The sequence below is a fragment of the Sceloporus undulatus genome, chromosome 2 (assembly GCF_019175285.1).
Source record: "Sceloporus undulatus isolate JIND9_A2432 ecotype Alabama chromosome 2, SceUnd_v1.1, whole genome shotgun sequence".
Taxonomy (NCBI): Eukaryota; Metazoa; Chordata; class Lepidosauria; order Squamata; family Phrynosomatidae; genus Sceloporus; species Sceloporus undulatus.
In genome coordinates, this window is record NC_056523.1 from 80649770 (window position 1) to 80676211 (window position 26442).

General features: G+C 44.9%; 1 pseudogene; it reads right to left on the minus strand.

The window, feature by feature from the left end:
• Window positions 1-786: 786 nt before the first annotated feature.
• LOC121920362 lies at window positions 787-26442 on the minus strand (annotated as a pseudogene).

The following is a 26442-nucleotide window of genomic DNA, read 5'->3' on the forward strand; positions in this document are numbered from 1 at the left end:
AACAAGTGTTGGTGGGTAGCCAAACTGTCTTTCTACAGCTGCAGAAGACGAACATCTGGCAGAGCCTACTGGAGGTACAAAACAATATTAAACAGATGAAGAAAAGCTATTCAAATGTCAAAGTTTTTTACTGGAGCTGAAATGCAGCAGCAGAACTCCGATTACTGGAAGCTTGGAAATATTTCCTTTTTACTCCCAGAAATTCCCAGTCAGCATAGGCGTGACGAGGAGAGTTCTGGGACCTGAGTCCAAAGAAGTAACTTTTATCTGTGTATTATTGCTACTCAGTTCCTTCCTTCCCTTTCAGAGCCACCTGCTGAAGGGCATGGGGCTTGCTCAATCCTGCATGACAACAGTTACTGATGCAATTAATGGTTGCAGCACTGGACTGTCACGATCAAAAAAAACAGCGGAAAGTTAAAGGAAAACTAGGTGGAGAGAGCCATTTGCAAGTATACTGGCTAATCTATGCCCAAGCAAGTGCCAGAAAGCAGCACAAGGCATCCCCTTATGTACATCTCCCAATCCACAAGAACTGAGAGACAGGACAACTGCATGGCTTCCATTTGTCTAGGGCAGGATCAGCAACTACACAACAATGAAAAGCAGAGGCTCATAAAGGCATGAGTTCACTGGTAATCTCTCTTTCCTTTGGCCAGCTGCCAATAGTCCACCCTCCCATAAAGGTCAAGTGCAATGGAAAATCAGCCTCAGGACAGCAAGATCTGTTATTTGCTTGGCTGTCACCAGCCAAAAGGCAGTGTCTCTAGAGTCCATGAGCTATGGCTAGTAATCCTTGCGTCCAATATGCTGACTTGCTTGGTCTGCATGGCTCTACTTGGGGCAGTCAGTGATACGATGGCCCAGACCTCACAGAAAGCACAGCCCTCTCTCACTGGATAAAAAAAGGGGGAGTGGGGGGAAGAAGAAAATATATTGTCAATTCACGATTCAGGCCCACAGTAAATCTGAAGTCCTGCACAATAATATCCACACTAAGCATTCTCATGTCTATGCCAGGTCCATGGAGCATGACTGCAAGAGTTTACATTGGTAAAGGAGAAGCAACACATTGGCCTTCCTCTGGTATACTGTCTGATCAGTCCTTTTCCGTCAGTCCTTCTTGAGGCTACTACAAACAAAGCCTTTGAATACTTGTGATATTATCGAAAATAGAATGTACAATCTGTAGAGCGCCATATGGATCTTCCAGTCATGCTCTCTATCCGCACAACCTTCGCACCATGATCGCTGCTTCAAGGCTGGAATAATAGCAGCTGGGATACCAATGGCATGATGGGTAGGGTGATAAAGATTAAGCTCCTGTTCCAACAACCGAGGGCATTGTCCCTGCTCTACTCATGTAGTAATGGCAAAGCAGGAAACCTCACTAAACATTACTGGGTGAGGGAGCCTTTACCTCCCTCATTCCACTTGTGTAACTAATTCTCCTGCCCCCAACCAGTACAGGTGTATTCCCGTGAAGCACTGGCCTCTTTCTACCAAAATAGGTGGTCCTCAGGGCCGATAAGATGTGCAATGTGCATCCTTGGTTAAAATGCAACATATCAATGAAAGACAGCAGTTGTTCCAATTTATCAGCATTAGGCTGTTGACTCTCTAGGGCCTGTTACAGACTGCCAAATAAAGCTGCTTCAGGTCTCTTTGGAGTATGCTGTTTAAATGATGCATGCTCCGAAGAATCAGAAGCTGCCCCAAAGCTGCACTCCAGTGCTTAGGAATGGAGTGTGGCTTTGGTGTGACCTCCGGACTCTTAGGACCCATGCATCATTTAAAGAGCATACCTCCAAAGAGCCCGAAGCAGCTTTATTTTGGCGTCTGTACAGGCCCAAGATTCTACCAGTTTTCACCGACACCTGCCGGTGGTTTGCGGGGCTCTACTCCATTTAGTCATTGCTGAGGTTAAGCTGTCTTCCCACTGAAACTGCACATCAACTCCATCAGACATCCCCCCCCCCACCATTCCCCGACCCCAAAGAACCAGCCACTTACCTCCAATGTCAACATGGATTCATCTCCACAATGCAGCACCTGCAGCACAGGGGGCCACCTTTTGCTTGGCCTCCAGCAGCAGTGCCTTCAAGTCCATGAGCACAGACTCATCTGGCAACAGGAAACAGGCCACCATTTTAGAAAGAAGAGAGTAGGCACTCATTGCCTAGTCCCATTACAGGAAGCAGCAGAAAAATTGCCTACATGGAGTAAGAGCCATCCCATAAAGAAGGCATCCTAATAGTCTCAAGCCACCCACAAAACCATATCCTGGCTCCCTAGCATATTCTCTTTTCCAGCAGTGACTCATAGGGAATTTGGCCTGGCTGACTCCTCCAGAAACTCTCATGTACAAGCAAACATCCTGCCAGCATGGGTTATCTATTACACATCCATCACACAATTGCACAGCAGCCCCTTTTGGTTCCTCACCACAAGCTTTGTTGATGAAGGTGGTGGCAATGCCAGTTTCCCTGAACGGCCTGTACGCCCAATTCGATGAACTGGAAAAGAAATCAGCACAAAATAAGAAATCAATTTCAGGAAAACCTGGTGGCTGCTTCTTGTCTTAAGAGCACACAGTCCTAAGACTCATTATGTCATAACTGTTTATGAAGAACAGCAAAGCCAATTCCACTGGTTTAAGCCTTTCCTATTCAAACAAATGTCTGAATATGGCTTCAAGTAGAGCTCCTTCATATGAGAAGCTCCTTTGCACACAAAGATCCTAGCAGATGCAACTGGAAGGCCCAAGTCCTTGAAGCAAAGCTAGCTTCTCTTCCATACCATAATTTTCTATCCCTCAGGCATGTCATAGTTGATGACATGCTGGATGGCTGGGAAGTCCAAGCCTTTGGATGCAACATCAGTGGCCACAAGAACATCTCTCTTGCCATCCCGGAAGGCCTCAATGGCTTTAGTTCGCTCCTCTTGGTCTGTAGGATGAAAGAAAACATTAGTAGCAACAGCAAGAGGATTTCCCATTGTTCATAACAAGGACTACAAGAGTTTCCATTCTCTGCAAAGAATTATTCACAATCCCAGGACAAAGGACTGTTGTCTTCCCAGACACTTTCATGAAGTACAAGAGTAAACAGCACACAAGCCTCTCACCCAGGCGCTTGTTTCTGTTGTTGTCACTCTAATATGTCACAGGATGGGCAGGGAACAATTGTAAAACTCTCAGATATGGGTAGTATTTCACTAGGAATACAGCTCATTTGTAGTGTGATTAACAACAGAAAAAAGGGGTTGATTCCAATTGACAGTGTTAACTCAGTGCACGACTAAGATATAGGGCCCTTTTTTTCTGGAAAGTTGCCTAGAGCATTGTGCCACAAACTTACCTTTGTAACCAAAACATTCAATTTCTCATCTTTTCTTTGTGTACTCAGTGAAAATTATACTGTTAATGCAGTGACATCATTGTTTTGCTCAAGGTATTTAAAAATAATTTGGTGTGGAAACATTAACAGAATGCCACAGCCATAATGAGAACCCCTAAAGGCCTGATAATGCCTTAGGGACTTCTAGAGCCTCTTATAATTTTTGACACTTTTCATACTCTGGTAGATCATATCCATAATCTATGAAATCTTAGCTCTGTTCAGTCTTGAGCGCAGTTTCTTTCTATTTAATTGAACGCTCTATAGAGTTTTGAAGTGAAAAAAAGTCTTAGTGTGGCAAGGCAATGGGGTTATGAACCCAAATCCTTCTGCTGTATTTGCAGATTGGTGCACATTTGTGTCTGGCCATGTTTCCTCTGAATACAACAACAACAACAACAACAACAAGTTGACTTTATAACCTGTCTTTCCCCAAGAGTTGAAAATAAGTATATTCAATCTAATTCATATTGACCTTTTCCACCATGTATGGCACAGCATCCACACCCTTCAGCACAGGTATTCATGGATTGCATCTACATCTGCTTCTCTCAGCAAAAAAAGAACCTGCCAAAGAAAAAGGAGGTACTGATAAACAACTAACACCCAGGGAAAAAGCATAAATCCCTCATCCTAAGCAGAGCTCTTTCAAATCCAGATTCAGATGACAGCAAATACAGTTAACAACCACCTGTACTGCTTATCTCCTGTTTTAGAAGAAAATCAGACAGTTCCAGCTTGGATGAATACATCTGCTCCAGGACTGACTGGCACTCACCGTGGAGGGGTCGTCTGTAGACACTCAAGCAGAATATACCATTGGCTTCTTCTTTCACGGACCTACCTCCTGGAACAACCAGAGAGAAATTTTGAGAACCACCATGGAGAAATGTTCCAGTGAAAAAAAGAGGAAGCAACAGCAGCAAGGGCTATTTGATGAAGAACTCAGAAGCCACCACAGTTGAGTTCAAAGAAACTTAGGTCAAATCCAGCAGCCATGAATGTCAGTGCAGGATTTTTGATGAAGCAATAACAATAAATTAGTGAGAAGCTTAAAACCACACCCCTCTGAAGACAAATAAAAGACACATCATTTGATTATCTACATGAGTTCAGATGGCACAGCAGACTCATCAAGTAAGGGCCCATGAGCGAGTGACACACCTGTATGACATCCAACTGGCAGCTCCTGCACGTCCCACATGATGGTGATAGGCTTCACAAAGCACTCTTGCAAATCTGAATCTGTCTTGGGCATAGTAAGCACTGAAAAGAGGGTTTGCCTTGGCCCTAAAGATGGTGTGGAGAGAAATATTAGTAGGCAGTAGAGCTAGGGACAATCCATTTTTTACAATATAATGAGTGCAAAATCCTGATTCAAATATAACCTGTCTTTTATAAGAGGAAATTGAAACTGGACATAAACAATAACAGTCTTAGGAGCACTGTTCACGTCCAAGTAAGGTCCAAGTATTGTACTAGGAAAGATTTTTGAGCACTGAAAATCTTAGCTTTTATTTCTAAAAAGCAGGTTCTAGCTGAGGAATGGAAACCATGTGGCCATCCAATGTTAGACTTCAAATCCCATCAGATTTAGCCAGTAGGTAACAAATAATGAATGCTAGACCTTCAGTCAAACAACACTGGTAGGGCTGCATGATCCCACCCTGTTCTAGTGCTTGTAAATGCAAAGGTATGTTTAAAGGCATAGGCAATGCCGGCTAAAAACTCAGACATCAGGGAAACATTAGACTTTTTCAGGATAAGTAACAATGCTTTAGTGCCATGCTCAGCACCTTGACCTTCATTAGCAAGAGAAGAGCAAATCATGCAAAAATAAAGCAAACTTGCTCAGTTTGCTGCTACAAGAAGTATATTTTCTTGACTGAATGTGTATGGAACTTTAAGCAAAATATGATACATTCCACCAACCAACTGCACACAGTAAATAACACCTAGACTCTGGAGAAAGACGACAACTAAGTTTGCTAGGAAAGAAAATGCCTATTGTATTTGAGCAGGTACCATCCTGCGGGTGCCTAATTCGACAAAGAGTATTTAGGATGGGGTCCCACAGGGCTCTGTCCTGGGCCCAGTGCTATTCAACACCCTTTATCAATGACTTGGATGACAGAATTGGAGCATACGTATCAGATTTTGCAGATGACACCAAATTAGAGGAGTAGCTATACTTCAGAGGAAGGATCAAAATTCAGAATGAGCTGAATAGACTAAAAAGCTGGTCAAAGATAACAAAATGATTCAACATGGAGAAATGTAAGGTACTGCACTTACATGGAAAAATGAAACGCACAGGATGGGACACCTGGCTGAGTTGAGACTAAGTTTGAAAGGGATCTAGGAGTCCAAGTAGAACAAAGGTGAACATGAATCACGTGTTATACAGCACTAAAAGGCCAATGCAATTTTAGGCTGCATCAATAAGTATAGTGTCTAATCAGAGAAATAATAGTGCCACTTATTCTGCTCTGTTCAGGGCCCACCTGGAATAATGTGTCCAGTTTGGGCACCAAATAAAAAGGACATTGAGAAACTGGAGTGTGTCCAAAGGAGGGCAACTAAAATGGTGAAGGTCTGGAACCCTGTCCTATGAGGACAACTTGGGAGCTGGGGATGTTTAGCTTTAGAGAGAATGTTAAGTGGTGATATGATAGCCTGTTTAAATGTTTGAAGAGTGTCATTGAGGAGGAAACAGCTTGTTTTCTGCTGCTCCAGAGAACAGGACCGGAACATGGATGCAAGCTACAGGAAAAGAAACCCACCTCAACATTAGAGGAACCTCTAGACAGTAAGGGCTGTGCAACAGTGGAGCACACTCCCTCAGAGTGTGGGGAATCTCCTCCTTGAAGTCTTTAAACAGAGGCTGGATAGCCATCTGTCGGGTATGCGTTGCTTGAGTTCCTGCATGGAAGGGGTTGGACTGGGATGGCCCTTGTGGCTCTTCCACTCTATGATTCTAAGGTCAAAATCTGCATACCATATTTCCCTGAAAATAAGACAATTATGGCTTATTTTCAGGGGATGTCTTATTTTTATAAGTATGGTACAACAAGCTACATTTATTCAAACATAGTTTAAGTCGTCCTCTTCTGGAACATTGTCATAATTCTCCAAACCCAGAATTCATCCTGAATTTTGCGACTCCATTTCCTTTAGAACCATTGGCGCCAATCTTTCCACTCGCTCCTGTATCCTTCCGTTCCACGCTGGGCCATCACTACGGCTTATTTTTGGAGTATGGCTTATATTGCGCAAATGCTTAGAATCCTGCTACAGCTTATTTTACGGGTATGTTTTATTTTCAGGGAACAGGGTATCACATGATCTAACTGGATGCCTCTCTCAATGTATAGTCTAATAAAGAGAGAAAGGCATCTCGTCCTTTTCTTTCTGACTCCTTTGCATGTTCCACAAGTAGATCCTGCCCCCCTCAAAAAAAACTCCAAGGCAAGCACCAAAAGCTTATGCAATAATTTAGAGCATAACCAGTACAGCAATCGGAATGTTAATCGCTGCTGTGACTAGAAATAACAGAGCCTGAAGCAAGGAAAACCACATAAGCCAGAGGAATGAAAGAGAAGCAGAGAAAGTGTGTGGCCACACCTCCGGCACCACAAAATATGTGAGTCAAAGAGGCAGTCAAATAAATGCCATACTCTTGGGTTAAGTCAGAGGACAGCCCACCAACCAGAGTACCTTGAAAGTAGAAAGATGGTGCGGATGTCTCCCTCAAACCCATATCGATCATCTGTCAGCTTCATCTCCGTGCCAGGTAGCGCAAGACGTCAGGCTGACCATTGTTTCTGCAGGAGATCCATTAGCCGGCCTGGGGTTGCCAACCATCATATGCAACCAACCACTGTGGGAACACAGAGTCAGAATTATAAGGGAGCCTCTTCTGGTAACAATCACACAAAACAAGGAATAGAGGATTATTTTTCTTTGAAGTACAGTGTGGCCTCGGGTTACGAATTAATTCTTTCCGCCATTCCTTTCGTAACCCGAAAATTTCGTAACCCGAAACACTTTCCGTTAGCACTGGAAAGCTATAGCTGCACATTTGCAGCATTTGAATTCGCGCCGAAATGAATTTCGTAACCCGAAAAATATTTCGTAACCCGAAAAAGTTTTTGCCAATCCAACTTTTTCAGATCCCGGAAATTTCGTAACCCGATCATTTCGTATTCCCGAGGCCCACTGTATCTGTCAACAGGCATGGGTAGTACACAGCCCCACAAATGTTACTAGGCTGTTCCCCATCACTCATAGCCAACAACAGCTAACCATGATGGGAGTGCAGTCTAACCACTTTCTACACAGCAATGGGCTCCTCACCCTGCGCTATAATCCCCACATTTTCCCAGCAGAGAAGAGCGAGCCTCCTTGATATTGGGTAACTCTGCCTCTATGGCACCTGGTAGGCAGGGAGATAAAAAACAAAGGTCAGGGGCACCCCCCACCTCTATGGGCAGAGTGACCCCTTGTAAAACCCCAGTCTTCTTCCTGCCTCGTCCTGCTAGGACGTATCTTCTTCAGCTCTAAGCTCTGTGTTGGATTGTTGCTCCTTGGCTCTCCTGGCTCGCCTGACTCCTTCCCTCCTTCCTATCTAAAAAAAAAAAAAATTCTCCCCTTACCTTCTCCTTTCCCTTCTCTGGATTTGGACGAGAGGACAGCCACCAGGGAGAGCCAGCTTCCACCCTACGCGGGCCACCCCAGCTTTGCCGGCTGCGGGCCCTGGGTTTTCATCCTCGGATCGAGCGTGGTGAAGCGCGGCAGCAGCCGACGAAGGGACTCCCCTCCTTCGGCTGCGAGAGGCCACGGCTCCCAAACAACCCAGTTAGGGTCTGTGCAGGGAGAGCCCATTCCTCTCGACTCGGAAGACCTAGAGGACAACGTGGAGTAGCCCCCTTTCCCCCGGGACGGTGCGGTGGCTCAGGTCATTCATCCACCAGGAGGCCCCATCCTTAGTCAGGCCCCCGGACGGAGACCAACCCCACAGGGTTGCGCCCCTTTGGACCCAAGCACACCGGGCTGGGGAGGCGTTTTTTTCCCTGGGGGAGGGCCCCTCTGGATGTGGCCGGGTCCCCTCCCCCCATTGGCCCCCCTTCAGGCGGAGGTTTCCCCCCATTCCTCCCCGGCAACCACAGCTCCACCGAGCTTCCTTGTGGGGGCCGCCATCTTGAGGCGGATCTGGAGGCCCACCAGCAGGGCCGCATGGCCCAGCATGGGGGCTGCCATCTTGGGGAGGACCCAGAAGTCCGCCAGGACGACCGCTGGTCCGCCATGGGGGCCGACCATCTTGGGCGGACCTGGAAGTCCGCCATCTTGGCCACCCAAATACAGCCGGCACCCCAGCCCCGGGAAAAAAAAAAAGCCCCCAACAACCCACAACCCCTCCCATTCCTCTAGCAAGCCTTCCCAAAATTCCCCGCATCAGGAAAAAGGGGGTCTGCTCCCCTTATCCCAGGTAAAAGGACAGGACTTCCAGCACGGATCGGGGGGGTCATTGGGATCCAGTCTCATCTGGATCCAGGGCAGATGAAGGCAGTGACTCCTGCTCAGGTTCGCAGGTCAGAGCAGTCCTACCACCCCCAGCAAGAGGCCAGAGCCACCCCTAAGCCCAAATGCCCCCACTCCACCCATTCCTCCGAGGAAGAGTCCTCGGGGATTCCTCTGGGCCTGAAGAGGGGGAGCTGTCCCTCGATGAGGGCGACCCGCCAAGGATACTACCATGTCCTCGCGATTGTTAAGGCCAGAGGATTATGCCCCACTTATCAAAAAGACCACTAAAACGCTGGGCATCAGTCTGCTTCCATCAGGCACCCCCTCTCGAGTCAGATCTTCCCAGGGTCAGTGGGACTCATTCCCCGTCACAGTGTCCTCGGTCTAAGAGATCCCATTGTCCCTCTAACATCATGCAGATTATCAGGGACAGATGGAATAGCCCCGCAGCTAGTAGGCCCACTCACAGCATTCCAGAAAAACACTATATTCTTCAGCCGACTGTCATGGACAGGCTCAAGATCCCTGGTTGATGCCCCGGTGTCTCTTCAGCTGTCTTAGCAGAGATGGTGAGGATGCCCTCAGAAACCAAGAGGATAGAGGGCTGGGGTGCTCTCAAAAAGGCCCATGGGCCATGTCTATAGCCTTAGGGCCGACACCACCGTCTCCATGTCATGCGTCCAATCTCCAGTGCGCGAGAGACCTTCTGGATCTTCTTCCCAATGCAGAACCAGGGTGACAGACGATCAATAGATCATTAAGCTTCGGCCTTTGCAGATGGCACACTTGATGCCATCCGCAGCCGCTAGAGCACAGGCGGCGACAGTGCGGTCAGACGCCAGCTCTGGCTAAAAAATTGGAACGTTGACACTAAGTCCAAACAAAACCTAGCCTTTACTCCTTCCTAGGCTCTAAGCTTTTTAGAAACTCTAGAACCAGTGTTGATAGAGGGAAGGACAAGAAAAAGGCATTACCTTCACCAGAAAAAGGAGGTAGGGAGACAGTTTAGAAATCGCTCTGGCCTTTCACTCCTCTAGATCCTTTTTTCCTGCTAACTCCAACTCTAACTCCTTTCGAGCCAGGGAGTCAAGGGCAACAAGCCATGGTAGGGAAACTCCAGTTCCCCAAACAACAAACCCTCCTTCCCCACCAGGGGGGAGAGGTTCCAAGTCCGCTCGGAAGAACCAACATAAATGACGGGGTCCCTCCAGTAGGTGGCAGGCACAGGGGTTCGTACACATTTGGGAGACATCACCTCAGACAGGTGGGTCCTCGACACGGTGCGTCACGGCTACAAGCTAGAATTCCACCAAAGGCCACACGACAGGTTCACTCCGTCGCCCAAAATCAACGACCCCGTAAGACATCGCCTCCTACTGGGAGAGATCGATCAACTTCTCTCCATTCAAGCCATCGAACCCATTCCAACGACCAAAGACAACAAGGATGTTAACCCTATTCTTGGTCCCCAAGAAAAATGGATCGTGAGAGCATACTAACCTAAGAGGCCTGAACCTCTCTATATTCGAAAAAGGAATTCAGATGGAAACACTGAAGACCATCTGACAGCCTTCAACACGGAGACTTTCTGGCTTCGCATGAACTTCAGGATGCTTTATTTGCATATCCCTATTACCCTTCATCATGCCGATTCCTCCGATTCAATATGGCAAGAGACACTTCAATACCGGGCATTGCCTTTGGCCTTTTCCTCGGCTCCCAGGGTGTTTACCAAAGTCTTGGTGGCTCTGGTTGCCCGTTGGAGGTCTCATGCATTCATGTTCATCCTTACCTGGACGACCTCCTGATCAGGTCTCCTTCCATCCGACAGGCGAGCCTTGACACCACCAGAGTCCTCAAGTCGCTCCAACTTCACGGATTTCTGATCAAACTAGAAAAGAGTTCTCTCCAGCCCAGCCCGATGATCACCCACCTTGGAGCCATGATAAACAACCAAGCTGGGTCGGTCGGACTTCCTCCAGACCGAATCCACTCCATCCAGTCATCAGTACAAAAGATCCTGTGCTCTCCGAGGGCCAGCTTGCAACAGCTCGCCCGCCTTCAAGGCCTGATGATTGCCACCATCGACTGTCTGCCCTGGGAGGTTGTCCGGGATGATGGGAGTTGTTGCACATAACCTCAGGCTGTAACTCCACATCAACTTGGTTTAAGCTGAACTGACCAGTTTTGGTCAGTGGTTGTTGTGTTGCTAATGTAGCAGAGTTGCAGAGTAGATACTGAAGCGTCCTGACAAACCTCTTCAAGCTCTCTCTCACTTATCGGATATCTCAGGATTCGTTGGTCCTTGTTCCCACTGCTTGGCACTGCTTCCCGCAGTCAAGAAAACACACAGTTTGTAGTCTACAAGAAACTACTTTATTCTGCTACCTGGTTAAGTACAACTAATAAATAACAAAAAAAAAAAAACTTTGCAACACATTGTCTAAGCCCTATAATGCTTCAAAATTCCCACCGCTTACCAATCCACCAATTCACCCAACTCCCACAAACACATGGACAAGACTGGCACATTTTTTACTGTTAGTTGCCACCCACTGGGTGTGTACTTTCACATTGATTGGTGACTTTACTCTCCCCCGACCTAAGTCCAACCTGACTCTGATGGTCTTGCCTTTGAGACATGTTTCGGTGTTATCAATGTTTTCTTAAGTGACTTGATTTCCACAGTCTTATTGCTTTAACTATCTTTGCACCTGTGATTTTCTTTTAAAAGCCTGGCTATACTAAAACCTTTCTTAATTAGAATAAATTTTCTGTCTCTTTGCTTCTCACATACATCTTTTCATTTCAATTACTGCAATGTCCCATGTTCCATTTCTGACAGAGGTTCCACGCCCGGCTCTCCAGTGGCTACTTCTTCCGCACCAGTGAGCCATTGCTCTCAAGAAGTCCCAGTCGATTCTAGTCGAACCACCATATGTCAATCCCTCCGTGGTGGACCTCACCGGCGATACAGAGGAGCCGGCCCATTGGCAGCCCGACAAAGTCCAGATCACAACGGACGCCCAGTCTCAGGGGCTGGGGTGCATTCTGCAGGACCCATCTAGCCCAAGGTCAGTGGAATCCCCAGGAGGCAAGTCACACAGCATCAATTGGCTGGAGCTTCAAGCGATCCGTCTGGCTCTCCTGTCCTTCAAACAACTGATTCTCCAAGGCCGGTCCTTATCAGGACAGACAACATCACAGCCCAAGGCTCATGTCAACTGACAAGGGGGGACGAGATCTCGATCCCTAATGGACGAGGCTCAGGCCCTACTAGCCTGGGCAGAAGACAACGTTCTTTCCCTGAAGCCGAACATCTACAGGGTCAGCTAACTCAAAGCGGATTGGCTAAGCCGACCGACATAGACCAAGGAGAGTGGAGTTTACACCCAGAGGTGTTCCAGGGATCTCGCTGGAGTTTGGTCTCTCCCGACGTTGGATCTATTCGCCTCTCTGGCCCCACGCCAAGACTCCGAGTCTTCTCTCGGGTTTCGGACACAGGGTGCGGAGTGACCCGACGCCCTCAATTGCCGATGCATTTCTGGACGGGTGTGGAGAAAACAGGGCAGAGGTCATCTAGTGGCTCCAGCATGGCCCTGCCGCCCATGGTATTCAGAGATCCTCAGTCTGGCTACAGCAAGCTTTCCTCTTCCTCCCAGACCGGACCTGCTGTCCCAGGGTCAGGTTCACACCCAGACCCTTCCTGGCCTCAGCTTCACGCCTGGAGCTTGGTGGTTCATTTGCAAGCTACGGCTATTCGCTGGAGCTGATTGAGTCCATCCTGGCTTCCAGGTGCCATCGACCATCAAAATTTACGAATACCCTTTAGGCTTTCAGCGATGGTGCAAACGTAAAAAGAGGATTTCATTCGGATAACGGTCCCTACTCTCTCCAGTTCCTCCAAGATGGGGTCAACCAGGGTCTCCGACCTAACACGGTTAAAAGACAGGTTGCGCAGTCACGTCCATCCTCCCCCCATAGAGGCGGCGCCCTAGTTTCTCAACACCCTCACATTCCGAGGCTTCTCAAGGGAGAGTGTCCAACAGATCTCCTCTGACGATTCACGCTTCCCTTCATGGGACCTACACAAGGTCTAAAGGCATGACAGTTGATCCCTTGAGCCGTTGAGAGGGCTTCTCTCAAATCCTCACCTTCAAGTCATTGATCCTCACGGTCATAACGTCGGGCGCGCCGCGTATCTGAGTTAGGGGCGCTGTCCGTCAGGAAAGAACTGTGCATTTTTAGACCGCCTCAGTCATAATACGGCCGGACCCGACTTTCATCCCAAGGTTAACTGTCTTCCACTCATACAAGACATCATTCTTCCTCCTTCTTCCTTGGCCCTGTCCGAGTCGGATTAGAAAAGATTTGGCACACCCTGGATGTGCGTAGGGCCATCAGAATCTACCTAAAGAGGACTGCGAGTTTAGAAAGTCGGAAACACTGTTCATCTCTCTTCCATTCCAAGTCCCAGGATAAAAAGGTGTCGGTATTGACTCTTTCAAGTGGATCAGAGAGTGCATCAGTGCTGCTACAAAGCCCTAGATCTGGTGCTGCCACAGGTCATCACCGCCCACTCCACTAGAAGCGTCGCCACATCAGCAGCCTTGATCACAAATGCCCCCCCTGGCTGAGATCTGCAGAGCGCCACCGTGGAAGACCCCCTCCACGTTCATAAGACACTCAAGCTTGACCTTTTTCAGTCAGGCCGAGCGCCTTGGCGCAGGGTGCTCCAACGATCGTCCCTGATTTGTCCACGGATCAGCAGGCCCTCCCGATTTGGAGTTGGCTTTTGTAAATCCCATATCAAGGAGGCTCGGCTCCTTCTCTGCTGGAAATGGAACGTGGGTTCTTACCTGATTACGTCCCTTTCACGCAGAGAAGGTCCGAGCATCCTTCCCCACCCTCTTGCTCTCTGATGTTCGCGGGACAATATCATCGGGCCTTCGTTGTTGTCCCAGTTAGAGTGCAAGTTAGGGTTCAGGAAAAGTTATGAGGTTCCTATGGACTGTTTTTTCTATACCTGCTGGTCATTGACTGGGTTACAAAGAGTGGTCACTCCGCCCATAGAGATGGGGGCAGCCCCTGACCTTTGTTTTTTATCTCCTGCCTACCAGGTGCCATAGAGGCGGAGTTACCCAATATCAAGGATGCTCGGACCCTTCTGCTGGAAAGGGACGTATCCGTAAGAAACCCACGTTCCACTTCCAAATCTTCCTTTGGCAAGAACAGAACTCATCAACTGCTTTTAATGAGTGTTAGGATAAATAAGCATGACCTCGATAGAGAATAAGAAGTGTGATCATTTAAACATATACAGAGAGGAATTTTAAGAAAAAGCAAAGATTACACTTTCTTAACTTTATGGGATAATATATAGATAGAGTTGAAGGAACCTCCCTCAGATTAATCATCAGAAATATGGAATTAATACTGTGCAAAAAGCTGGGATTTCTGGAAAAGTATGCAAAACTTGGAACACAGCACACTGAAAACTAGCAAGGAAAAAAGTCCAGAAACAAGCATAATTATAGGAAATGGTGAAGACAGATGAAGATAAAAAAGAGAGAGTTCTAAAAGGGGTTGATGGAAATGAAGCAGATCTAGAAACCAGTCATGGATACCAGATTTTTTATCTTGGAATATCAAAGGCCTCAATTCACCTCAAAAGAAAACAAGTATTCCATTATCTACAAAAACTGAATATGATATACTTTGTTTGCAGGAAGAAATAAAGATTATTAAAAAAATTTTTTGAAATACTAAAAAATCAGCAATGGAAAAATAATTCATTTCATGACAGACAAAAGAAGCCAGTTTGTTATGCATGTGAACAAAGAGAATACAGTAGGTGCAGAGGAAAATCTTTCAGATTCAAACTCAATATATTGAAGTAGAATTACAACCTACATGGACTTAAGACTTTACTAAATGGTGTATCTGCCCACCAGAAATAAGGACCGATTTTCCGACCTACTGGCAAAGGTGATGGAATATAACTATGAACATTTGATCCTATAGGAGGCTGGAATGGCTCTCCTACATAGGACGATCTCTGAAAAAACGATTAAAGGAAACAAGTTATTTTGAATTTTGATCTTCTCCTCGGGGTATTAGTTATTCCTCCTAATTTGGTGTCATCTGCAAATTTTAAAGCATAAGCTGTTTCAAGTGCAAGCATATTCCTTGTCCCGATTTTAAGACATTGTTAATGAAATACAAGTCAGCCCTCCATATCTGTGGAGAGCAATGTAAGACTGGAGAGTGACGCGAGGCTGAGACAGACATTAACGAATGACCAGAAAGCGCTTTGTACCACCATCTCAGGGTGGAAACGGTGGCGGAGGGCTTTCCGGAGATTTCGCTAGTTATCAGGTCCCTTATTAAATAAATGATACAGTATTCACAGGGTGCAGAAGATACGGAGAGACATGTCACTACAGAGAGACATGGCTGGACAGAGAGGAGAGGACTGGATTTCAAAAAAAATACACAAAAAATAGAATGATTTTTATGAGAGGTTTAAATGGATAAGGGGTTAGAGTGATCGATTATCTAACAAGAATTGTAATGTTTTATTACCATTCTGAGAATGAAACACCTTGTTGCTGAAGTATAAAGTGTATTGAAAATAGAGATGGAAGTGTAGTAGTAGTAAACAGACTGTATGATTAAGTAAACACACCAAATACTGGGCATGCTATAGATTATAAAAAGGAGAGAATTGGATTGAAGGACTAAAATTCACATTGGCTATGATTTAAGAATTTCTACAAGATGCTTTTATGATGATTTTAAAACCTGAGAAAATGCACAAGTGTTGAGTGCTGGAAATGTTTAGATAAGTCCGGAACTTTTTTCCACATGTGGTGGTCCTGTGAAAAGGCAAAAAGATTTTGGACTCAGACTCGTAAGGTGTTGACAGACATCTGAAAATTAATATCCAAACTGAACTTGATTTTTTACTGTTCAGTATGATAGACGACACTCTCAAGAAAATAAGTACAGTGGTACCCCGGGATACGAAATCACCGCGTTAAGAAATTTCGGGATACGAAAAAAATAATAGGAAAAAATGTTTCGGGTACGTTTTTTTTTTCGGCTTACGAAAAAAATTTGGTGCTTTTCGGCGCTTTTTTCACACGGAATCGCGGCTTTCAGCGCTAGCGGTACTGGCTTTTTTCGGCTAGCGGAATTTTTTCGGGTTACGAACGGCGCCGCGGAACGAATTACATTCGTAACCCGGGGTCCCACTGTATGGGAGAATTTCATAATATATGGTGACTGCTGCCAGACTCTATTGTAGACCACAAACTAAATTCCAGCACAAAAGAATGACCGATGAAGTTATACAACTTGCAGAGAAAGAAAAGCTGACCCGACTGATCCAAGAGGGATTTTGGTGAATTTCAAGAGAGACTGGATGTATTGCTGATATATTTGAGGAAAAGTTGGGGGATTTACCAGTTTTGAGTTTTGATTAGGGTTACCATATTCTCTACCTATAAACTGGGACAATATGTAGGGCAAAATTTAGACCAAATGTAGGACAATTGTAGGATAAAATTTTAGCCAAATGTGGACATTTAAGGTCCTCCATTTTTCTTAAATGTCACACAATTTTGAAAATTTTTTCCTACCATTGTCCTACATTTTGGTTTAAATTTTGTCCTACACTTTTGTCCTGGTTTAGTAGAGAATTATGGCACCCTAGTTGTGAGAAATTCTAACAGTACCGTAGATGCAATGAAATACCGTTTATGTAAAAATATGAAAATTTCACTGTGGGTAGAAAAACACAGAAATATAATAAATGAGAAAGATAGCTAGATAGTATAGTAATTACAACCCTTAGGAAAAAGAAGTCATTGGTGCTTTTCTGCACCGCCATTTGGGACGGTCCTCCGACGTCCCATTTTAATAAAGGTGGGGCGTCTCTTATAGACGCCCCTGGGCCTAGTACGGACTCTGTCCGTACAAGATGGCGTCGGCCCTTTCTACATGCCGGCGCCATCTTTGCGTATCAGACGCTGAGCGTCCGTATGCGTCGCGCCGCTTGTGACGTAGCGAGCGCGCCCCTGGCGCCTCGCTACGTCGCAAACGCGACGGAAAAAGAGCTCCATTTTGGAGCAGCTTCTTTTCGGTGCGCGCGGGAGTCGGGCCACTGAAGGCTCCGGCTCCCCCCGCGGACCTACTGGCAGCGGCGGCAGACCGCCGCAAAGCGTCGGTCTGTACCCCGCCATTGTCTTGTTTGTTTAGTGTTTGTAATATCTGTTTTGTTCAGTTTTGTTAGTTTATATTTGTTTATTTTATTTTAAATGTATGAAGTATGTTCAGGTTTCACTCACCAGTATCCAGAGCTTGTGTAGCTTATGCTATAACTTTACATAGTAAGTCTCAAAGGTGCTCTGCCTTGCATACTGATATTCCAGATTAACACAGCTATGTCTCTGAGCAGTAACCCAGAGTAAGTCAGATCTGTGTACATCCACAGTCATGACTGTCAAATCAACATTTATGCAAATTGCAAGTTGTCAAATTTAAAATTAAGAGTCACACACTACGTATAATAAAACTACAAAGCCCTGAAACAAAGGACAGCAATTCTTGTTATATGAAGACTCGAGGAAAGGATAGTCAATGGCAAGAAACTGAACACACATCTGGCATGTTCTCTTGAATTGTTTTCATTTGCTTCAGATGCTGCCCTTACTGTTTGATGGTCTCCATCTGCTCCTTGACAGACATGCCTCCAATGCAAAGGGCGCACCTAAGGGAAGGCATCCCATCCTCATGCAAGAGCCGGCAGTAGTACTCAAGAATGCCATGGGTCTGGCGAGCCAATTCTCTCTGAAGGAAGAAAGAGCCTATTAGGCAGCAACTACCTTCTTAGGTAGGTACTGCTGGAACCTTTTATTTTCATGACCAAAACAATTTCTCTGCTTATTCACCACCCACTCCCAAAATCCAGGCATAGGCATGGATTGGTTAAACATTAACCAGAAAGACTAGATGACTTACTGAGGGACAGATGATAAGTCCATATGGCCCTTCCCTCTTGGAAAAGGGCAGCCTTTTCTCCTGCTCCAGACAGAACATGATCACAGGGAGAGTGAACACGAGAGTCTTGCCAGAGCCAGTGAATGCAATGCCAATCATGTCTCTGCCAGAAAGACTACAGAAAAGATAAAAGAGTAAGAGGGGGTACCTGTTCAGGTGTAAAGGTGGGGCTACACAGAAAGGGTACACTGTCAAGGGTGGTGAACTTGTGACTCTTTAGATGTTGTTGGACTGTAACTCTCATCAAACATAGACAGCATAGTCAATGGTCCAGGATGACAGGAGCTGGAGTCTAACAGCATGTAGAGGGCCACAAGTATGTGGTAGAGATGGAGACACTCTACTGTTGCCAGTTACAAGCAACCACCTTTGGGTGTCCTATAATTACATTGAACTAGAATCTTGAAATCTGAATAGCCACAAGTTGCGAAGGACTGGCAACAGAGAAACTGAGCTTTTGTTTAAAATAAAGTATATTTCTAACCTATGTGGTCCTCCAGATGTTAACACAACTCCCATTGCCCCTGACCACTGGCTTATCTGTTTGGGGCCAGTTGGGAAATTAATGGATGGAAGGCCACCCCTCTTTTATGATAACCAAGAATATCTTTAAAACCACGAGCTGTGTAGAAAATGTAAAGGACCCAAAAGGAGTTTACAATAGTCTAGATGTAAAGCTTGTTCACTAAGCAGAAGGCCAAAATCCTCCACAGGGTCCCCAGTTCCTGTTTCAACTCCTTGGTAACCAATAAATAATTCCTATAAAAGAAAAATATGCAAAGTATTCTGTTGCGAATTTGTAATTCGGGGTTTCTCTTCAATTCAGGGCTGTCTATGGAGGTGTCAAGTATGTTCTGGGCCTAGTTATGCTCCTTCTTTTCTTAGCTTAGGCTGATTCATCAGCTGTGATCCTATCTAGAAAAAGCAGACTTTGCCTCAGTCACACATGCTCTGGTTACTTCCAGGCTAAACTACTGTCATGCTTTGTACATGAGACAAAGGCTTTGGAGACAGGCTGAAAATTGCATGTGATAAAGAAGGCAGTTGAGGCAGTACTTGAGGAGTACAATACATTTGGGAAAGTACAATACAAAAATACAGCACTAAATACAGTATTAATTATACCAGTTATCTATTAACTTCTGAGCTCCAACTGTTGGTATTGACAGCATGGGGCAGTGAGTTGAGCATTGGGATTATGACTGAAGAGCAGGCTTCAAACCCCTGCTCAGCTGTGGAAAGCCACTGGGTGACCTTAGGCAAGTCACATACTCTCATCCTTCAAAACCCTTGTGATAGGTTTGCCTTGGGGTTGCCATAGGCCAGAAACAACTTGAAGGTATACCACAATAACTTGGCCTTTTAAAACACTGAATGGTGAACAACTGGATTATTTGCATCCATGTGAACCTGCCTAGGCCTTGAGACTGGCCTCATCCTCAAGATCTATTAGATAGGCAGGTGTGAGTAAGGCAACCTTTTTGGAAACAGTTTTGTATTCCCTTCCTAGGGAGACCTATGGCCCCATGAAATCTGAAAACCTAATTTTTAATTTTAGAAATGCATTTCTAAATATCTAGCTCTCTGTATTATTTTAACTGCTGCTGTTTTATTTACTTATTACATGTTTATCCCACCTTTTTCAATATCTTGATACACTGCGTATTATGGTTTGAAGTTAGCAACCTTGAAAGGCAGCAATTTATTTATCTGAAATACTTGTACACTGCACTTCAGTTGAAAAAGCATTTAGAGAGGCTCACCAAGACCACTGTATTCCAGATTCCAAATTCTAGAAGAGGAACTGTGTCAGTTTGTTGCAGAAAGAAATTCTCTGACACTTTAAACACATACAATTTTATTTAGCATGAACTGTCTTGGGCTAGGGTCCATTTTGTCAGCATCTGACAAAACAGACTCCAACTCACATAAACCTATTACACAATGAATATGTAAGTCTTTAAGGTTGCAGGACCCTCTGTGGCTTCACCATGACTATACAGTACAGGAAGAAAGAGGATGACTAGTATCAAGATCCCTGTTATAGAGCATGGTAGCAATCTAATACCATCACAAGGAGGTTCAAGACAGTCTTGTAGAACTCACATGGTGGGAATTCCCTGGATCTGGATGGGTGTTGGTTGCAGGATCCCTTTTTTCTTCAGGCCTCGCAGGATAGCTGTAGGAAGAGTTAGGCAGGGATTAGCCTCAGAAGAGCTGAACAGAAACCAAGCTCTATCCTACCATGTCCCTGAAACAGGGATGTGGACACTCAGGGAAACACCCTAGGCTTATTTTTACTACTCAGACTCAAATCCCAGTATAATGGTTATCCATATTATGTCAAATATCCACTTATAAACACTGTTTATAGAGACAGCCAGCATGGTATAGTGGTTTCAGCGTTGGACTATGACTCTGCAGACCAGGGTTCAAATCCAGCTCAGCCATTTAAACACACTGGGTGACCTTGGACAGGTCACACTCTCTCAGCCTCAGAGGATGGCAGTGGCAAACCCCTTCTGAAAAGACTTGCCAAGAAAACCCCATGATTGCCATAGGGTCTTCATATGTCAGAAACTACTTGAAGGTACACAACATCAATAAATATTGTTATCTCCTTTCCCCTGAAAAAATACTTGCAGGAGACAGTGAGTGGGAAAAAATGCATCCTCACATACAATATTTTAGAATGGGAAAGTGATGTAACAGAGGAATCCATATGCTGGATTCTGTTAGCTGTATCCAAGTATAACAGATGGTGCAAAAAGAAGCCCTTAGAACATGCTAGTCCAGCAAAGAGAAAAGCTGAACAAGTTGGAGTCTTTATCTCCAAACTCAGAGTATGATGGGCGCTTTGATTCTCCCAGAAACAGCTCTCTTTAAAATCGCTGGTTTGCTACCAACCTGCTGGAAACTTCATTTCTTTGAAGCTTTTGAGTGGAGGTGGTATGCCTTCCCCTTCCACAAGGATGTGGTATTTCTTACGCACACGATCATGCCGTGCCTCTGACATAGCCAGGACATACCGAGGAGCTCTCCAGCTGGCAAGAAAACACAGAAAATGTACCAGAAAGGAACAAGAATATCAGGCTGAGGCCAGTCCCAAGAAAATAAAACAAAACCATTAATCAAGGGATAGCTACTCTCCATCAACACCATCTTACAAATACTCTTGGTATACCCTGGGGTTTAGTTCCAAGGGCCCCCATGGATACCAAAATCCGTGGATGCTCGAGTCCCATTAAATACAATGGCATAGTAAAGTGGTGCCCCCTTATATAAAATGGCAAAATCAATATTTGCTTTTTAGAATTCATATCTTTTTGGAATATTTTCAAACCATGGATGCTTGAATTTGTGGATACAAAATCTGTGGCTATGGAAGGCTGACTGTAAAAATGCTAACAATACCACTAGGATTGTGTGGGTTTCTCACTGAGAAATTAGTATATTCATCATCACATCACTCTGACCACAGAGGGGTCAGACTTAGATCCCACAGGTCTTAATTTGTTTTTCATTTCCGATTTCCTTGGAAATTAAAACAAATTTATAAATTGTCAGATGGGTCATGCTGGAGATCTAATAAAGATAAAGGGACTTTATACCACATGTGGTGGAAATGCCCCTTAATCCAAAAATTTTGGAAGGAAGTCCATTCTACTATCCAGGAAATATTTAAAATTCCCTATAAGTCCCAAATTTTATTTACTTAATATGACTTCGATGCTAAAACCCAGGGATGAAAATGAACATTGAAGAATACTGCTTTATTTAGTAACAGCCGCCAGAATTCTTATTGCTAAATACTGGAAATTAGGAAAAATGCTGAGCTTAGAGGAGTGGATGCTTAAAGAAATGAATACAAGGACTTGGACAGAATGTCATGCCACCTTAAAGATCAAAGCATGACGAAAAGGAGAGAAGAATAGCAAAAAATTCTGGATTTTTAAAAAAGGAAATGGAAGCTAAATTAAAATTTAGCAGTTTTGAAGGTCTGATTTATGTTATGAAGACAAGTATATAAACTATCTGTTATAATTTTCAGATGTGATGATATACATCAGCACACCTGCTTACAATTTTCATGATTACGCAGATGCTGAAAATCTTGGATTCAAGACGGTATTATATCAAGAAGATTTGTGAAAAGGAGAAAAGTAGAAAGAAAGAAGAGCAACACGGTTTAAATAATATTAAACAAGGGATTAAGGGCTCTTTTTTCTCTCTTTTTTTTCCATAGCAAGTAAAGAAAAAAGGGGCAGAAAAAAGGAGAAAAAAGCTTTAAAAACTCTCTTTTCTCCTCATAATATAGAAACGCTAATGCAAGTTAGAAGATAAGGGATGTTTCTCTATGGTTATAAAGCGCACTCTTCAATTTAACAAGATTAAAAGGAAGACATGTCAAGGGTCAAAAGAAAACAAGAGGTTGTTTGCCTATTGTTGATTTTATTTGTATTTTATGATAAAAATTAATAAAGATATTTTCGGGAGGGGGGATGTTTTTCACTCTAATCCTGAGGTTTACCAATTGGAACTACAAGGAAAATTGTGCTTTAGGATGATACATGGAATGATAAGCTTCCAAACAGATGCTTAGTTGAGGAATATGCTTTTAGTATCAGAACTAGAGTTCATACACAAATTTGTTCATATTATCCTCCAAGTTTTCTTGGTTTCAGCTATCTAATTAGAAAGAGGCTGCTGCTGTTGTTAGACCACCAGGAACTCAAACTCTTCACTGATCTATTGCAAATCACCTGGAAATCTACCACAGGATCCCAATTTGGCTTCTGCCTGCCCTGCTTCACATGAACTCTATCTTCCTATTTTGCACTTAGAGATGAAAGTAACAGAACTCCTATCTACAATAGTCCTGTTTTTAAAAGACAACATTATAGAAGCGTCTGCCATTTTAGGGTCATGGTAACTCCAAAGTATAAATCAGATGTTCCAGGAAGATGAGACTCATTTTTTCTCAAAAGACAGATTCTTATAAGTGCATGGTATAATGTAAATGCTTATTCTTTCATTCAGAAAATAATTGCCACTTTACATTATACTTGCTACTGCAAGTTGCAACAGCTTATATTTGTTGCCACATGTCTCCTCATGCTAAAGTGCTGTGACTTTAACCTACCGTCAACAATTAAAACAGAATGGGCAATGTGTGGTCCTCCATATGTTGCTAGACTGCAGCTCCCGCATTCCTCAGAATTGGCTATGCTGAGCAGGGCTGAAGGAAGATGCAGTCCAACTACATCTGGAGGGCCACATATTCCCCACTCATATTTTAAAGGCTAATTAAAACAGCAGTATTGCTAGTAAGCCAATATTGACCAATTTTAAATAGAATAATTTCATAAAGCAAGCTGCAAGTTCAAATTATTTGTAAGCAGGATGCCAAAGGTTTCTTAAAAACACAATTTGCTTACTTCTAACATGTAAATATCATGGATACTAGCATCTATTTCATGTGTGGCACAGCAATCCTGATAACCACTCCTAGTCTGGTAGGGTTAAGGAGGCACACACACAAACACCCCAGCATCTAAGGTTTGAAGACAAAAAGCCTAGACTGATGGTATGTAGGAAAATATACATCCCATTGCCTTTTCTTGGGACTTTTAGTAAGAACAAGTAGCTTTGAAAGAAATAGCAAAGAACAAGTATTACTGACATATCTCTGCAGAACTCTGCCTAAATCAGAGAATCATTTCAGTTGTACAAATGACATGTGTGATCTACCTGGTTTTAATAGGATCGTCGTATGTGATGCCCTTCGCCATTTCCTTCACAGACATTAGAGCTGCACAAGAAAAAGAGATGAGTTAGCTAGTCTTTTTTAAGCCCAAGGAACATCTGGTTTTAGCAGCACTCAGTAATTAAAGTGGGGGTGTCAGAGCAAGAATAGTATAGTGGGTAGCTCTGACCTATGGGAGCCTGGTCTTACTTATTATTATTATTCTTTATTTATAAAGCACTGTAAATTTACACAGCGCTGTACATGCTGTAATTGGACGGTTCCCTGCCCTCAGGCTTACAATCTAGAAAGACATGACACAAAAGGAGAAGGGAGTGGTGGTGGGGAAGGGGCCTTTCTAGTAGGATAATACATATAAAATACATAGCAATACAGGAAATGATTCAATAAAAGAGACAACAAAAGAGCATCAAATAGCAAGTGACAATTATGCAATGCCTGGGAATGCTTCTCTGAACAAGATGGTCTTCAGCTCCGTTTTGAAGCTGGTTAAAGAAGTGATGGCTCTTGTTCGCGGAGGAAGAAGGTTCCAGGAGTGAGGGGCAGCGAGTGAAAAGGGGCGAATCCGAGATGGGGCAGAGGAAATCCTGGGCTGGGACAGCAGACCTTGACTACCAGAACGGATATAACAACAAGAAGGGGAGGCTCTGGGACGCATCAGACAACTTGTGCTTCAAGTGATTAATGGTTGTTTGCCAGCTGTAAGATTTTCACCTTCCTCCACCCCACCACCATCTCTGCTAGTACCATGAGATTGTAAAATGTTCTTCAGGAATCATCTCTTGCCACTCACCTCGTCCTTCTGCCACACTCTCCAGGATCTTCTCCTCCTCCTTAAGCTGTTTCTCCTTGGCTGACTCTTTACGTGCTAGGGGAGGGTAAAAGAAGAGTCAAGTTCACACCTTATATCAATCCATCTCTACCACCACCACCACCCATACACAGATCAAACCAAGTACTCCAACTCTACCTTCAGCTTTCTCTTTGAGGTGTTGGTGCTGGTCCAGGAGGCTGACGTTGGACTGTGGACCCAGGGGAATGTCATCTTCATCGCCATGATAATCACTTCCACTATCCCTTTGTTCTTCCTCCAACACCCCCTTACGGCGCATCTGCAGTAGCTTTTGCTGCTGAATAAGCATAAGAACCAAGAGGTTAGATTTGGTACCTGCTGGAAGCAAAGCCTTAATTATCAGCTAATTTTCATGTAAGCCAGTGGCCCCCAAACTGTGCTGTTTAAGGGAATTTTGGACTTCTGCTCCCAGAATCCCAGACCATTGGCCAACATGGCTGAGGCTTCTGGGAGCTGAAGACCGAAATCTCTTAAAGGGCACAGTTTGGGGACCATTGATCTAAACCATTGTATTCCTCAACTCCATGCATGGATGTGAGAGTTGGACAGCAAAGAAAGCAGATAGGAAGAAAACTAATTAATCTGAGATGTGGTGCTGGAGAAGAGTGCAGAGGGTACCGCAAACAGCCAAAAGGACAAATAACAGGTCCTTGAACAGACTGAGCTTGAACTCTCCCTGGAAGGCAAGACAATTAGAATCATAGAATCGTAGAGTTGGAAGTGACCGCAAGGGCCATCCAATCCAATAGTCCAACCCCATTCTGTCATGCAGGAATTCAAAGCATCCTCGACAGATGGCCATCCAGCCTCTGTTTAAAGACCTCCAAGGAAGGAGACTCTACTACACTCCGAGGAAGGACTGTGTTCCACTGTCGAACAGCCCTGACTGTCAGGCAGTTCCCCCTAATGTTGAGGGGGAATCTCTTTTCCTGGAGCTTGCATCCATTGTTCCAGGTCCTGTTCTCTGGAGCAGCAGAAAACAAGCTTGCTCCCTCCTCAATATGACATCCCTTCAGACGTTTAAACAGGGCTATGATCATATCACCTCTTAACCTTCTTTTCTCCAGGCTAAACATCCCCAGCTCCCTGAGGCTGTCATATTTTGGCCATATCATGAGAAGAGAGGACTCATGAGAATTAAGGCAACGATGCCAGGGAAGGCAGAGGGCACTAGAAAGCGAGCAAGGCCTCCTGCCAGATTTCATCCCCAGCGTCGCCATGAGTCGAAGTCCACTTGAGGGCAGCTAACAAGAGGGCCAGGCGGCGGAAGGCAGGCTGCTTTACCCTCTGCTGCTTGCGGAGCTTGACGGGAACGTAGGGCTGGTACTCGTCTTCGTCGTCGTGGCCGCCATCCTCTTCCTCTTCCTCCTCCTCTTCCTCCTCCTCCTTCTCTTCCGACGCTTCGGACTCTTCTTCGCGCTGCCTCTGAGGGGAATGGAGAGAGACGAGGGTCAGCCTCCAGGGGATGGGGATCTTATCCATGGGCTGCATCGACACTGGAGGGATAACCCGGTTTGGCACCGCTTTAACTCAAGGCTCAAGGATATGGAATTCTGGGAGCTGGAGTTTGCTGTGGGGCCCAGAGCGGAGCGCAGCACAAACTCCAACTCCCAGAATTCCATAGCCTTGAGCCAGACAACAAGCTAAAACGGTGCCAAACCGGGTTATCCCTCCAGTGTAGATGCAGCCCTGAACGAGGACAGCCTCTCCGGGCCCCTCAGCCTTACCTTCCTGCCACTTCCGGCCTCCATGTTTTCGAAAAGGCCCATTTCCGCTCCGTAGCCAACGAGAGGAAGCCGAGCAGCGAGGTTCTAGGTCACGTGTCTGGAAAGGCCTAC